A 15,898-nucleotide genomic window follows, 5' to 3' on the forward strand; every position below is an offset into this window, starting at 1 on the left:
CACTGCACCCTGGCTCAAACCACACCTTGTCTGACCTCAGCTCTTGGAATAACCTCCTCGCTGGTCTCCTGCTTCCATGCCTTCTCCGCTTGCAGCTAGTTCTCCAGATGAAGAGGGCTGCTTAAAGACAGGTGAGATTGTGTCCCTTTCCATCACACTTTTAAAAAGTCTAGGGCTAGAGGCCCTTGCTTTTCAGATCTTACAGGATCTGGCCCTGGCTGTCTGTCTACCTCCCATTCATCGCTCACAGTGCCCTACCTACACGGCCTCCTTGATAGTCCTCAAACCCGCAGCCTCCGTCATCTGGATTGCTGCACATCCTCCTTCAGAATATCCCTTGGTTCGTTCTTTTAACTTCTCTCAGGCTTGGCTCAAATGTCACATCCTCAGAGAGGTGCTCCCTGCCCGACTTCTCTTCGTAAAATAGCACGTCTGCCCCTTTTTACGCTTGTTAGCGGCTTTATTTTCCTTCTTGGCCCTTATCGTTCAACATATATATTTATTGGATCATCTGTTTACTGTTTGCCTCTCCCATGAGAATATGCATCCTATGAGAGTAGAGACTAAGGCCTTCACGGCTGTGTCTGGGCACCAGGAGCAGTGCCTGGAACATGGCAAGTGATGAATACTGTGGACTGGTCGTTCTCCAGCTTTCCCAGACCTGACTGCCTATCTGGGATTTCTTTTCCATCTCCTGCTGTCTGAGCAAGCTCCTGCATGAACAGTTCCTTCATCACCTGCCCTATCCAGCAGCCTGGTCCTGTTCTCTGCCAGGTAGAAAATGCCGACCTTCTCAGTAGCTTTTTCCTGTGTTTTTTGGGTCATCTTTTCCTCTGCCCTGGTTTATCGCTCATGTAACTTATATCTTCCTTCCGTCTTCCAAAAATCTATCCAACGCTCTGTCCCGTAGATGGTTTTCTTCTCAAAGCTTTGAGGCTTTATCTCATCTGTACCATGTATGTTGTCATTTCAATAGGATTCTACGAAAAGGGATACATGTTATGTGTTCCGCTTAGTATCCTGAGCCACGAGTTCCCAATTAACAGTTCTGCAAGCAGGAACCTGTTAGGACTGGGTGTGTATATGTGTTCTTTAGAAAACTGTTTCCTATGGGACTTAGCCGGAAATGGTCGGGAGCCCACGAGGTTCAGGATGGTGGAATTTGGTTTATCGGCTGGCAAAGGCAGACTGGCCAGTGCAGCTCCTGTGACCTTCCGCCCACTGGAGTCTGATGGATAGAAGTAAAAGGTGCCATTAGGGACCAGATCCTAAACATTCATTCGGTAACCATTTAGCATTTGAAGTGAAAGTTCCACATATAAGAAACGATGCCCACAAATTAAAAAATTAAGCTTTTCATAACAATTCAGCTAATATACACCAAGACTGGAAGCACTGTATGCAATAAAAATGTAATTTGACGTTTCTGTTGCATCTGGAACTGCATGTAGTGTGAGAGAGGTGACTTTTGTGTTACTGGCATCTCTTAATTTGCCCGATGAACTTGAATCTCATTAGAAGTACCTCCTTTTCAAACAGAAAAGGCCGTTCTAAGTGTGTTTACCTTGTTTGGCATATATTAAATGTTAATTTAACATTCTGAATTGCAATTGTACATTGATTTCTTTGGTATCTTTTTAAAGTCCTTTGATTAAGGGCCAATATAGCATAGCGTTTCCCATTTCGAGGCCGTGGAGCCCTGACAGAAGGGTGGATTGTATTACGCAGCGTTTCACTCCGTTTGGTTTTTTTTTTAAATCAACACTCCATCAGATACTTGTAAGGTAGGAGGGATGGCTAGACAATGGACACGCTTAGTCGGAATCCACACGTCACCCTGGCAGCAAGGGGAAACAAGAAAATTGTTCCTTGATAATCACAAATAATAACATTTTCTTTCAGATATCCTCCGGTGATTTTATACCAGAGATAGTAATGGTTCACTGAGTCCTGGCTGCACAACATAGGGTTTCTCAGAGCAGCAGCGTCAGTGTCTTCTGGGAGCTTGTCGGGAATGCAGAATTGCAGGCCTTGCCCCAGACCTGCTGAATCGGGATCTGCATATGAGCAAGATCCCCAGATGATTTGCCCATTAAACTTTGAAAATCACTTCATAAATCTCTGCTCCTCAAATTTGGCAGCTCTTTGGTATCAAACTTGCAAGTCCTGACGTTAGGATTCCATCCCCAGAGATTTTGCTTTGATTTGTATGGGCTGTGACCCGGGTGTAGAGAGTAGGAAAAATTCTCCCAGGTCATTGTAATGAGAAGCCAAGTTTGCGAATCACTGCTCTTAACAATAAAACCCGACATAGTATTCATTATGTAAAAATAACAGTCATAATCATAAGCAGTGGTCGTGATGTTTTGAGATCATGAATCTTCAGAAAGCACAGATGAAAGAAAACATGGCAACTCCCATTGTCACATTAATGGTGCTGAGTTTATCGGATTAGCAGAATGAGGAAAGGATGGGACGGAAGTGGTAGGACTTGAAGCTTGGGAGGAGGCATCCTCAGCTGGACCCCAGAAAGCATCAAAATACAGGGTCTTCCATAGCAAAGGTTCGGTATCTAAATTAGTGTGGTGGGCACGGGGCCAGCCTCGAGTTTACCTTTGCAAAATTGAGTCCCCAGGAAATCACAGGTGGCTTCCCTGCCCTGTTGAGAGTGCTGACCTCTGTTGCTGACGTCTAAGGAATCCATGAGAAAAAAGGGGGAAGGCCAGGTACTGTCACTGCCTTAGCTCAGAGCCTCGTGTTCTCTTGGTCGTTTTATAGCGCTGAGCTCCTAACTGGCCTCCCTGCCTCTCGTCGTCCCACTCACTACCCCGTCCGTCTTCCAAATGCTCCCAGAGTGATCTTTCTAAAGTGTGATTCTGATCCCATCAACCCTTGGCTTAAAAACTACCCTGAGCACAACCCATTTCGTGAAACTTCTCCTTAGCATAATGGGAAGGAACTAAGATTTAACGAGCGTTACTTGTTTCTTTTGTTCTTCACAACCAATCTGCGAGGTCTGTGTTATCAATCCCCTTGTACAGGTGTAGAAACTCACATTCTTTCTCCTTTTTTTAATGTTTATTGTTGGGGGGAGAGTGAGGGAGGGGCAGAGAGAAAGGGGGACAGGGGATCTGAAGCGGGCTCTGCACTGACAGCAGCGAGCCCGATGTGAGGCTCAAACTCACAAATCGTGAGCCCAAGTTGGACGCTCAGCCGACTGAGCCACCCAGGTGCCTCTGATATTCTTTTCCAAGGGGAGAGTATTTAATGGCAAAGACAGAAATCACAATCCCGATCTGTCTGTACCTTCACTACCCTTCCCAGCGTGCTGTACAAGACCCTTCGTAATCTTTTTTTTCTGTTTATTATAAAAGGCAGTTTATTTGCCCTTCCGGTGTTTTGTATTTCCGCTTTTTTGTCAGTAATGAGCAATTAACGGATTGGAAATCTGCTTGATTAAAGAACACTAACAAGTTCATCAAGACACCACACTTGGGAGTGTGAAGCAAGAAGTTGAAAAATATTCCCTAACCCAGTGCAAATTAGGCAGCCCTCAAAATTGCACATTTTCTCCCTAGTTTTTGTCCATGGTTTAAAATATACATATACAGAATGACCTTACAATATTGGTAATTAGTATAAAAGTCACAGCCCTGAAGACGTACATGCTACAAACTTCTAAAGAATACATGCCTAGGGGTGCCTGGGTGGCTCAGTCAGTTGAGCATCCGACTTTGGCTCAGGTCACGATCACACAGTTCGTGTGTTCTAACCCCACCTCAGGCTCTGTGCTGACAGCTCAGAGCCTGGAGCCTGCTTCAGATTCTGCGCCTCCCTCTCTCTCTCTGCCCTTTCCCTGCTCATGCTCACTCGCTCTCTCTCTCTCTGTCAAAAATAAATAAACATTGAAAAAATTTTTTAAAAAAAGTATAGATGCCTAGTCCTCAGGCCCTAGAAACTCATTAATGTGATTCAAGGTCACATACTTAATTCTTACTAGGACAAAAGGTCTTTCCTCTGTTTCTAATTCTAGTCTGCTGAAGACCCTTCATAATCTAACAACATTTCTGGATTCATCACTCAACTCTTCCCCCACCCAGGTTCTAGATGCCTGCACAGACATTACACATCCCCCAACCACATCATGCTTCTTGCTGTTTCTTTAAAAATTAATCTTCTTTCACACTTCTATGCTTTTGAACATGGTTTTTTATTTCTAGAATGTCCCTTTTTTAGGAAGGAACTCATATATAGCCTTTCACATTCCAGGTTCAGTGATATTTCTACGTGAACCTTTTCCAGAACTTTTTCTCTAGGGTTTGCCTCTCCGTCTTCCATGTAATCATACTACTTTCCACGTGTTTTATTAGCTTTTGATCTATTGTTTTGTAATTATTCTGATGTATTTGTCTCCCTGTTGCGAAACGTTGTTCTTGAGGGTGCAAATCATGTGTTTTTCATTTTTATAAACGGCCTCTTCTTCGTCTTGGGGTCCGTTATCAGTCACTTTGGGCTAACTTATATTTTATACCAATTAACCTCCCAAATCTCGATGGCCTCCACACAGCAAAGGTGTGTTTCTTGCTTGTGATATCATGGGCAGGTTGTGGCTCTTTCTCATGCTATCTTCCCCCCAAGACCCAGGCTGATAGAGCAAATTCCGTCTGGGACATATCTGATTTTGTAACAGAAGGAAAAGAGATGAAGTGATCCATGAGATTATAAATTTTCTGCCTGGAATTGACACGCGTCACTTCTACCCATATTTCATTGGCCTCAGCGAGTTGCGTGGCTACTTCTAATATCAGCAGTGCTGTGATACCTAATTTTACCGTGGGAGTGAGCCCTTGAAGTCCCATGGCCAAGTCTGATGTCAGTGAGACAGGGGGATGTAAGCCCCTATCCAGTGAGAAGAGGCAGTGACCAATACCGTCTACCACAGGGCCACTTGGACCCCGAAGACGCCTCCCATTCCTCACACAGTGAAGTTGCTTTTTTTCACACAAACTTGCAGTGTGTTCATTGGAAATAGTAACTGTCCAATGATTAATAAGATCTTCCTTTAAGCATGAAATCTGAAATAATTCGAATTTCTTACCTTGAAATATTCACCCCCAAATCATAATTCCCAAACTAGATGGCCAACTAAAGACTCTGCTTTATTGCCGAGTCGTCACGCTTTTGTAAAAACTTGGTCCGAGAAGGCTAAAGTCTGTTTAACAACTGCTCCCAAAAAGGAAAAAAAGAACTTTACCTATCAAACGTACACCGTTTGTACTTCACAGGCTAATATCATGGAAACGTGCATCCCTGTGTCTCTTACTGTAGTTAATGTAGGGGCAGTGCAGGTATGTTTAATTGCCACGCAACCTCCCGTTACTCCTTCAAGTGTTCCGTGCACATCCACACGTGCCTTGTTACTCCCACAAGTAGTGTGATGTGCTTTTGAAACATGCCCTGATGATACACAGTTTTCTGTCACCATCGTTCTGAAGATAAGTTAGAAAAGGGCTTTTTGCCCAGATACGAGCAATGAACTCGAATAAGACAATTAAAATATGTCCTATACCCAAATGTTGAAATTTTTCTTGAAGCCACTGAGACACTACGCAGGTCCAGATGTCTGAAACGTCCAAACTCCTGTTAACAAGTATGCTCCTCGTGTCTGACCTTTTTTGCATTTTTGAACAATGACCGTTTTCAAGCAACAGATTTTTATGGAGCACCTGTTATGTTCTGGGTACTGTGCTGATACGCACTTTCCGTGGCTTCTTGCACTCAGTGCAAGACGCTCAGGAAGTTCTTTTAAAAATCGTCTCTTATTGAAGTAGAGGTGACATACACTGTTCTTTGAGTTTCAGGTGTACAACACGGTGCTTGGACAACGCTATACATCACGCAGTGCTCGTCGTGGTAAGTGTGGTCTTCTGTTACCCTACACTATTAGCATATTATTATTGACTGTGTTCCCCATGCTGTCCTTTTCATCTTCAGGACTTATTTATTTTACAACTAGAAGTTTGTGACCCTTCGCCTGTTTCGCCTGTCTCCCCTCCCCTCTGGCGACGACCAGCTTGTTCTCTGTATTTATCGGTCTGTTTCTGTTTGTTCATTTATTGTATGCTTTGGATTCCAAATAGAAGTGCAATCGTACGGCATTTGCCTTTCTCAGTCCGACTTATTTCACTTAGCATAATACCCTCTAGGTTCATGTATGTTGTCACACAGGGCAAGGTCTCATTTATTCCGTTGTGAATATGCAGCACTCCTCCTTTATCCTGTCATGAATGGACACGTAGGTTGCTTCCGCATCTTGGCTGTTGTAAAGAATGACTGCGATAAACAGAGGGGTGCATATCTCTTTTCAAATTACGTGTTTTCATTTTCTTTGAGTGAAGACCCAGTAGTGGGATTACTGGATCATATGGCAATTCTATTTTTAATTTTTTGAGGAACCTCCACGCTGGCTTCCGTAGTGCCTGAAGCAATTTACATTCCCACCAGTAGTGCAGATGGTTACTTTCTTTCCACATCCTTGCCAACACCTGGTATTTCTTGACGTTTTGATATTAGCCATTCAGACTGGTGTGAGGTGATAGGTCACTGCGGTTTTGATTTGCATTTCCCTGATGATGAGTGATGTTGAGCATCTTTCCACATGTCTGTTGGCCATCTGTATACTGCAAAACTGTGGTAATCAAAACAGTATGGCACTGGCACACACACACAAAAAAAACCCAACAACTATAGATCCGTGGAACAGGAGAGAAACCCCAGAAGTAAGCCCATGATTATGTGGTCAATTAATCTACAACAGAGGAGGCAAGAATAGGGAAGAGACAGTCTCCTCAACAAATGTTGCTGGGAAAACTGGACAGCTCCATTCAAAACAATGAACCTGGACCACTTTCTTTCACCATACACAAAAAGATATTCAAAATGGATTAAAGACCTAAATGTGAGATTCGAAGCCATAGAACTCCTAAAAGAAAACGTTAGTCAGTAATCCCTTGGACATCAGATTTAGCAACATATTTATGGATATGTATCCTCAGGCAAGGGAAACAAAAGCAAAAATAAACTATTAACACTACACCAAAACTAAAAGGTTTTTCACAGCAAAGCTCTTCAACAAAATAATGGCAAATAAACATCAAGAAAATAAAAAGGCAACCCACTGGATAGGAGAGAATATTTGCAAATGGTATATCTGATAAGAGGTTGATATCCAAGACATGTAAAAAACCTATACAATTCAACACCCCCAAAAAAGTAAATAATTCAATTGAAAAGTGGGCAGAGGACCTTAATATACACATTTCCAAAGGGGATATTTTCTTTCCAAAGTGGCATTTAAGTCAGGCACTAAAGAGTGCATGGGATTTACTACAGGAAGGGAGAGCCTTTCAGGTGGAAGGTACAGGTGGACCAGAGCCCTCAGGTGGGAAACCTCTTGGCATGGTCAAGGAACTGAAAGGAGACAAAGGTGGTTGGGACAGAGCGTGGGAGAGAACAAGTGGGCCACAAGTTGATAATACCATCACCATTTATGGACGTTGAGTTAATACACATTTTCTGTATCTAATTTGTGAGTGTCGATTTTTGTATTTATTTAAAAGGAACCCCCACTCCCTTTTTTTCCTACATATACAGACATAAAAGTTTAGAGTGAATATCCTGCAGCAGTCTGGCAGAACAGAATTATGGAATGGGCCACGTTTTCCACATTTTTATCAATCAGACTGAGGAACACATTCTATATGTATGTGATCTTTTTTGGGGGGGAGGGGTTGATTCTTTCTGTGCTTTATCTTGATGTCAATATAATGATTCTTGAGGGTTTCTTTGTGTTGGTAGTAGTCCCACACACATTTTGAAAGGCAATAAATCTGATCCGAGTAAAGCAGATTTCTATCTTTTGGAATACTCTACTATCTACGATATTGTTTGACACAATTTAAAATTCCCCCTAACTTCAGTGAGAATGTGTACTTAAGAAAGCACTCAAATAGTTGTCTTACGTTCAAATACAGCATTTGAACAATTAACAAAACTAAAAAGCAACCTACAGAATGGAAAAAGATGTTTGTACATGGCATGGCAGATAAAGGGTTAGTATCCAAAATGTATAAGTAACTTATCAAAGTCACCCCAAATCCAAATAATCCAATTAAAAATGGACAGAAGACATACATAGACATTTTCCCAAAGGCCTACGCATGGCCAACACACATAGGAAAAGATGCTCACCATCACTCAGCATCAGGGAAATGCAAATCAAAACTACAATGAGCTATCACCTCACACCCATCAGAACGGCTGACATCAACCACACAAGAAACAACAGGTGTTGGAGAGGCTGTGGAGAAAGGGGAACCCTCTTGTACTGTCAGTGGGAATGCAAACTGGTACAGCCAGTGTGGAAAACGGTATGGAGGTTCCACAAAAAATTAAAAATGGAACTTCTCTACAACCCAGCAATTGCACTACTAGGTATTTACCCAAAAATACTAATTCATAGGGATAGATGCATCCCTATGTTTAAAGCAGCATTATGTACAATAGCCAAATTATGAAAACATCCCAAGTGCCCATTGACTGATGCATGGATAGAGAAGATGTGAGGTGTGTGTGTGTGTGTGTGTGTGTGTGTGTGTGTAATGGAATATTGCTCAGCCATAAAAAAGAATGAAATCTTGTCATTTGCAGCAACATGGATGGAACTGGAGAGTATTATGCTAAGTGAATAAATCAGTCCGAGAAAGACAAACACTATATGATTTCACTCATATGTAGAATTTAAGAAAGAAAACAAATGTGCAAAGCAGGGGGCGGAAAGGAGAGAGAAGCAAACCAAGAAACAGACTCGTAACTATAGAAAACAAAGTGATGGTTACCAGAGGGGAGGGGATGGGTGAAACAGGTGATGGGGATGAAGGCGTGCACTTGTTGTGATGAGCACAGGGTGTTGTGTAGAAGGGTTGAATCACTATTTTGTACACCTGAAACTAATGCTACACTGTATATTACCTGGAATTTAAATAAAAACTTTTTAAAAATACAGCATTTGATAGCTTTTGCTTCTTCTCATGGTAGTTACTTCTCATGGTATCTATCAGGACCTTGCCTCATGTTACTTCCTTGGGTGTATCTTCTCTGAAAAACTTATTTTCCTTCACTTTTAGATTTTTATTTAAAACATTTGGAATGTTCAAGTCGTTTCACTGTGTTTACCATGTCTCTTATTAAAGGCCTAGTTGGATAAGGTTAGGTTTGTCTGTTTGTGACACTCAGTCATTCCATCCAAAATGATGGTATCTTGAACAACATAGAAGTTCATTTCTATGTCATTTATATTTATTAGCCTAGGGATAGAAACTTCTTGGCTGTTAAGACCTCTCCATGTTCCTCAAGGACCCATCATGAACATCCTTCTATCTTCCTTCTCTACCATGACTGTTAGCTTATGGCCATAAGGTCCATAGGTCCAGCCATGGCTGCCATAGGTCCAGCCATCAAATCCACATTCCATTGGGAAGATGAATGAGAAGAGGAAAAAGTGGCAAAATGCCTCTTTGAACATGTTTATAAAAAGGTAACATGCCACCATTTTCTTTACATACCATTGCACATAAATTAGTCACAAAGCCACGCTTGGTTGAAAGGAAGACTGGGAAGACCACTTTCCCAGTCTTGCAGAAGTGTTTAATATAAGTCTAAAGTGAAGGAAAATACGTTTTTCAGAGAAGATATACCCAAGGAAGGAACATGAGGCAAGGTCCGGATAGATTATTTATTTATAGATTTATTCTACACAGTCACGTGCTCAGTAGAAATCAGGGATTCTATTACTAGAAAGGAAGGAGAAAATGGACTTTGGAGTAGACATCCAAATCTAGAATAAAATATAGTCCAAAATACAAAAATAAATAAGCGAATCTGTGTGACAAAATGTGCCTTTTCTATGTCTTAACTATCCTTTTTGCCTCCTGCCCTTGCCGCACACTACCCAGTCTGTAGGCTTTACCACAAATGCTCAAGGTCATGTATGATTTTGTAATATGTGGCTCATCCAGAGAAGTGTAAGGTACGCGTTTACTCTGTTTTGAAAATAGTGCTTTTTTACCCAGAGTTCTCATGCTGAGCCCCGAAACGTAAGAGGGATTCTCATTTGGGTCTAACAATTCACAGTCTATCAAAAATGTTATTCAAAGAGGTTCATTTTACTGATGCAAAATTTATAGACATATAACACAAAATTCCCCATTTCGACCATTTTTCGGCACAATTCAGTGCCTTTTACTGTATTTGCAACGTTGTGCAACCATCGTCACTCTCTTATTCCAGAACATTTTCATCGTCTTCAAAAGATGTACCCGTTAAGCAGTCACTCCACATTCCTCCTTCCCACCAAACCCTCGCAAGCACTAATCTGCTTTCCGTCTGTATGGATTTGCCTATACTGCACATTTCCTAGAAGTGGAATCTTAAGATATGTGGCCTTTTGTGTCTGGCTTATTTCACTTAGCATGGTGTTTTCAAGGTTCATCCATGTTGTAGGATCTATACGTACTTCCTTTTTTTATGGCCCAATTTATCCTCATCAGATGGTGGACACTTGGGTTTTTCCTGCTTTTTGGCTGATTTTCAATAACGCTGCGATAAACATTCATATACAACTTTTTGTTTGAATGCATGTTTTTATTTCTCTTGTGTATAAACCTAGGAGAGGAATCGCTTGGTTTTATGACGATTCTATATTTAACTTTTTGATAAACCTCTAAACGGTTTTCACAGTGCCTGGACTGGTTTATATCCCCCACCAGCAATTTATGAGGGTCACCACTCTCCGCATCTTATTTTCTGTTCATTTTTTTAATTATAGCATGCTAGTGGGTGTGAAATAGTATCTCATTGTGGTTTTGATTTGCATTTTTCTAATGATTAATGACGCTGAGCATCTTTTCATGTGCCTATTGACCATTTGTCTGTCTTTTGTGGAGAAATGGCTTTATGAGTGCCAAGTTTTTAATTGGGTTGTTTGTAGTTTCGTAGTGGAGCACTAAGAGTTCTTTGTCTAATCTGGACGTTAATCCTTATCAAATATATGACTTGCAAATATTGTCTCACATTCCTAGGTTATCCTTTCACTTTTTTTGATAGGCCCTTTGATGCACAAAAGCTTTTTTAATTTCAGTGGAGTCAAATGTATCCCTTTTTTCCTTTTGTTTCTTGTGTTTCTGATGTCACTTGTAAGAAACCGCTGCCTAATCCATGGTCGTAAAGATTTACATCTATGTCTTCTTCAAAGAGTTGTATTGTCTCAGCTCTAACTTTTAAGTATTTGATCCATTCTGTGGTAATTTTTGCATATGGTATGAGATAAAGGTACAAATCCATTTTTTTTTTGCATGTGGATATTTCATTATCCCAATACCGTTTGCTCAAAAGGCTGTCCTTTCCCCACTGAATGGTCTTGGCCCCCTTCTCAGAAATCAGTGGACCACAGGTGTAAGGGTTTGTTCCTAGAATCTCAGTTAGATTCCATTGATCTATATGTCCGTTCTTATGTCAGCACTACATTGTTTGGATTTTAAAAGCTATGCAGTAAGTTTGACATCAAGAAGTGTGAAGGCATCCACCTTTGTACTTTTTTTTTTAATTGGGGTACAGTTGATACACAGGGTTACATGAGTTCCATGTGTGCAGCGTGGTGATTTGACAGGCTTATACCTTATGCTATGCTCGCCGCAAGTGTAGCTGCCATCTGTCCCGATACATCACTATTACAATACCATTGGCTGTATTCCTGCTGCTGTCCCTTTTCTTCATGTCTCTCATTTATTCCATAACCGGAAGCCTGTATCTCCAACTCATTTTGGCTATTTGTAGTTTCCTGTAATTGCACGTTCCATCAGGAAACCGGGACCATCTGCTGTTTCTACAAGTCCATAGCTAGCCCCACGGAATGGAGCATATTCTGGCTTTTAAGGAGTCATTTTGTCATCCCAGCCCCATAGAATTGGTAAGGTGATAGCTGAGTTACACAGTTGTCAGGGAGTCTGTCTTATTGTTCACAAAACCATGTGCCCGTGGGGTCCTGTTATTATCCCCACAGAGTAACAAGCATGAAGATAGTCTGTACGTGAACTGTTGTGGCAATTTGCCTGAACTATGATTTAACATTGACAAAGACGTGTTGTTGAAACATAACTTTCCTCTCTAAAATCACCCTCATTTCCAAAGATAGCCAAATTGGGACTAATTCGTTTGAAAAACAGGTCCGCCTTCAACAAATTTGGCCTCATTATTTACATAAGCTCAGCGAGAATAGTGATTGACCATATAGAGTCTTTGAAACTTCCTCTCCTGGAATTTTTCCTAAGGAATCTCTAGATGGAACCTTTAATAGCCTCTCGTGACCAGAAGCCAAGCCAAATACTTGCCACTGGACTTGGCCTGCAATACCTGTAGATTTGAGTGAATTCCTCTTTTGGGGATCTCCAAAATATCTAGAGGCTTCCTGCACCTGCCAGGAAGTGAGATTCTTTACTCACCTGATAAGGCTGCTGGCAACTCTAAGCAAGGTATCAGGCCAACATTTCCAAGGGGCTGTATTGGCTTCAGAAAGTCAACCTTAGTTCCTTCAAGCTTTCTGGTCACATTTGAGTCTATACATGTCTCTCTGAAATAATGACCTTCCAGTCAAAGCCTTGGTAATATAACCAGTGTTTCCAATGATGTGCTGTTACAAAGAGAACAGATTCTTATTGAACTTTTGCAACCAACTGTAATTGCCATGAAAGAAAGAAGAACCACTTGAGAGTTTCTGAACTCTGGAGGGTTTAGGCAGAGAGAAAAGTTAAATGTTTCAAGTTGTTCCCAAACGAATATTCTATCATATTTCTGTAAGTCATAGATATATTAAGAGAAAACTTCCTTAATCTGCAAGAGCACGCATTAGAGAACCAGTATTGTTTCACAAAAGAGTCATAAAAACTCCAATCACCTTTCTCAATTCATTTAGTCCCATGTCACTCTGGTCCTGTCCGAATACACCTTTCCCATTAGTCCTGGGAAGTCCTACTCAGCTTGGTTTTACGATCTTAAAGATACCAGAAACCTGTGTTTGTCAAAAGTCCTTCTCAGGAATCTCCTTGAAGATGAAACATATTTTGTAAGAGGATAAGAACAATAACTATAGATGACAAAAGACTCCAAAATAGTCACGGTTGGAGATCTGATGAGAGCTCATTATAATGCACTTGACAAGGAAATCTGTTATTTTTGGAACACACAATATTTCAATAATCAGAATATCAAGCGATGGACTTAGAACAAGACCTATTAGAATGTCAGGAATTTTATATATTTTCTAGAATGGTTCTAGCATTTACCCATATAACACAGCCTAAGACTTATCACCATTTCTTTGACAGTGCTTCCCATGTAACAACCTAACATGCCAAATAAACAAAACTGATCAGTCAAAAGATATTCATTCAGAATTTGAATCTTGGGAATTTTGTTAAAATTCTCAGAAGGTTTGGGGTGCCAGCATGGCTCATTCCTTTAAGCGTCTGACTTTGGCTCAAGTCGTGATCTCACCGTTCACGAGTTCGAGCTCCACATTGAGGTCTCTGCTGTCAGCATGGAGCCAGCTTGGGCTCCTCTGTCACCCTCTCTCTGCCCCTTCCCCACCTGTGCGCGAGCGCCCTCTCTCTTTCTACCTCCCTCTCTCTCAAAAATAAATTAAAAAAAAAAATCTCAGCAGTGCCTGAGTGGCTCAGTCGGTTAAACATTTGACTTTGGCTCAGGTCACGATCTTGTGGTTCACGAGTTCGAGCCCTGCCTTGGGCTCTGTGCTGACAGCTCAGCGCCTGGATCTGGTTTCATATCCTGTGTCTCCTTTTCTCTCTGACCCTTCCCCGCTCATACTCTGTCTCTCTCTCAAAAATAATAAAAACATTTAAAAATTTTTTAAAAATCTCAGAAGCTTTTAAAGTACATCCCTAAATGGGATTGCAGATTATTACAGAATGGAATATGTATATGTAACCAAGGTGGCAATAAGGGATTCTACAGGAAGTTATATAGTTGTTAAAAGAACTTAGCTCCATTAACATTGAGAAGTTTTGAGTAATCAAAGACCTGATGAAGAAAAAACACAGAAGCTTTCGTTTTCTGGGTGGATAGAGAAAATGAAAACTAAAACTTTCTTATGAAGAGCAGATCAACAATCGAAGAAAACTTTGACTTTTTAAACAGAAAGAAAAGCAGAATTTTAATCTTATATCAGTATACTTTAAAAATGTATTCATTTCGGGGCGCCTGGGTGGCGCAGTCGGTTAAGCGTCCGACTTCAGCCAGGTCACGATCTCGCGGTCCGTGAGTTCGAGCCCCGCGTCAGGCTCTGGGCTGACAGCTCAGAGCCTGGAGCCTGTTTCCGATTCTGTGTCTCCCTCTCTCTCTGCCCCTCCCCCGTTCATGCTCTGTCTCTCTCTGTCCCAAAAAAAATAAATAAACGTTGAAAAAAAAAATGTATTCATTTCAACTTTAGTCCAGACCACACATAAAATTATTCTCCAGAGATTCCATTCACAAACCTTCTACAACTTTTTCTTTTTTTTAAGCTTATTTATTTATTTTTGAAAGAGAGAGAGAGCGAGAGAGAGTGTGTGTGCGAGCAAGTGGGGGAGGGGTAGAGAGAGGGAGGGATAGAGGGGGAGAATCCCAAGCTGGCTCTCCACTGTCAGCACAGAGCCCAACTTGGGACTTAAAGTCATGAACTGTGAGCTCATGACCTGAGCCAAAGTCAAGAGTCTGACACCTCGCCTACTGAGCCACCCAGGCACTCCTACAACTCCTTTTCATTCAGATTTTGTCCTGAGACTTTTCTCTCTAAATAACCAGTCTCTTTTTAGGACAAAACCAATTTGGTCTTTTCCCCTCAACAAAGTGCATTCCCATTCCTTATACCTTTCTCTTACATCTCCTACTTTCCTACATACCAAGTTGCTTTCCTTATTTTTGTCAGTCTGAATTATGTTTAGCCAAATTCTAACTCTTAGAAACCTTAGTCTCCAGTGAAAATTAAGTAGTAACCAATTATGAACCGTATGTTACACCAGAATTCTTTGGATTGGCAAATGTATGAATACATTTCACAATTTCTAGAAAAATATGCTTTTCCATAAACCGTAAAGCATATTTCCCAACAGACCCAAGTATCTTCAGTTTCTCTGCAATAAGGAGCCAAAAGCAGAAACCTGTGTTCCGTAACCAATGCTTTAGTATTTTATTTGGGAAAGACTGAGATAGCCGATGAGTTCAATCCAGTTTCTCATTTAACTTAGCAAAACTTCAAAGTGTCAGGTTACCAAAGATGTTGACAGCTATTTAAAAGTTGTGCCTCTAAACCTTTTCATTTATTCAGACTACTTGTTCTTAACAATCACCCATGAAAACTTTAGGAGACAGGCAAAATTAACCATCTTTTAAAGTAATCCTTTTGCTGACACATTGCAACAGAGATAACGTGAATTTATTTGACCTCTAGTAAACCTTGGTGGAATCCAAGTGTTATATTTAATGCCGATAACTTTATCAACTTGTCTATCTTAAACTAACACATTGAAATTAGCTTTAATACAGATTATGCTCCACCTGTGTCCACCAAAAGTTCATCAGTGTGTTCGCCATTGTCAATTTTTTTCCCCCTGGGGCACCTGTAGAGAAATCTGAAGTGGGTGATTTAAGTCCAAGGGGGTCTGTGGTTCCTTTCATGTCGATTTGGGAGGTGTTCCATTTGGAACCTTATAGGGAGGTGGCCCAACCGCGTGGGGTGCTCGTTGCTCCTTGACAGTGTGGGTAAGAGGAACAGGAGCCAATGTCACTG

This window comes from Lynx canadensis, chromosome X (assembly GCF_007474595.2).
Source record: "Lynx canadensis isolate LIC74 chromosome X, mLynCan4.pri.v2, whole genome shotgun sequence".
Taxonomy (NCBI): Eukaryota; Metazoa; Chordata; class Mammalia; order Carnivora; family Felidae; genus Lynx; species Lynx canadensis.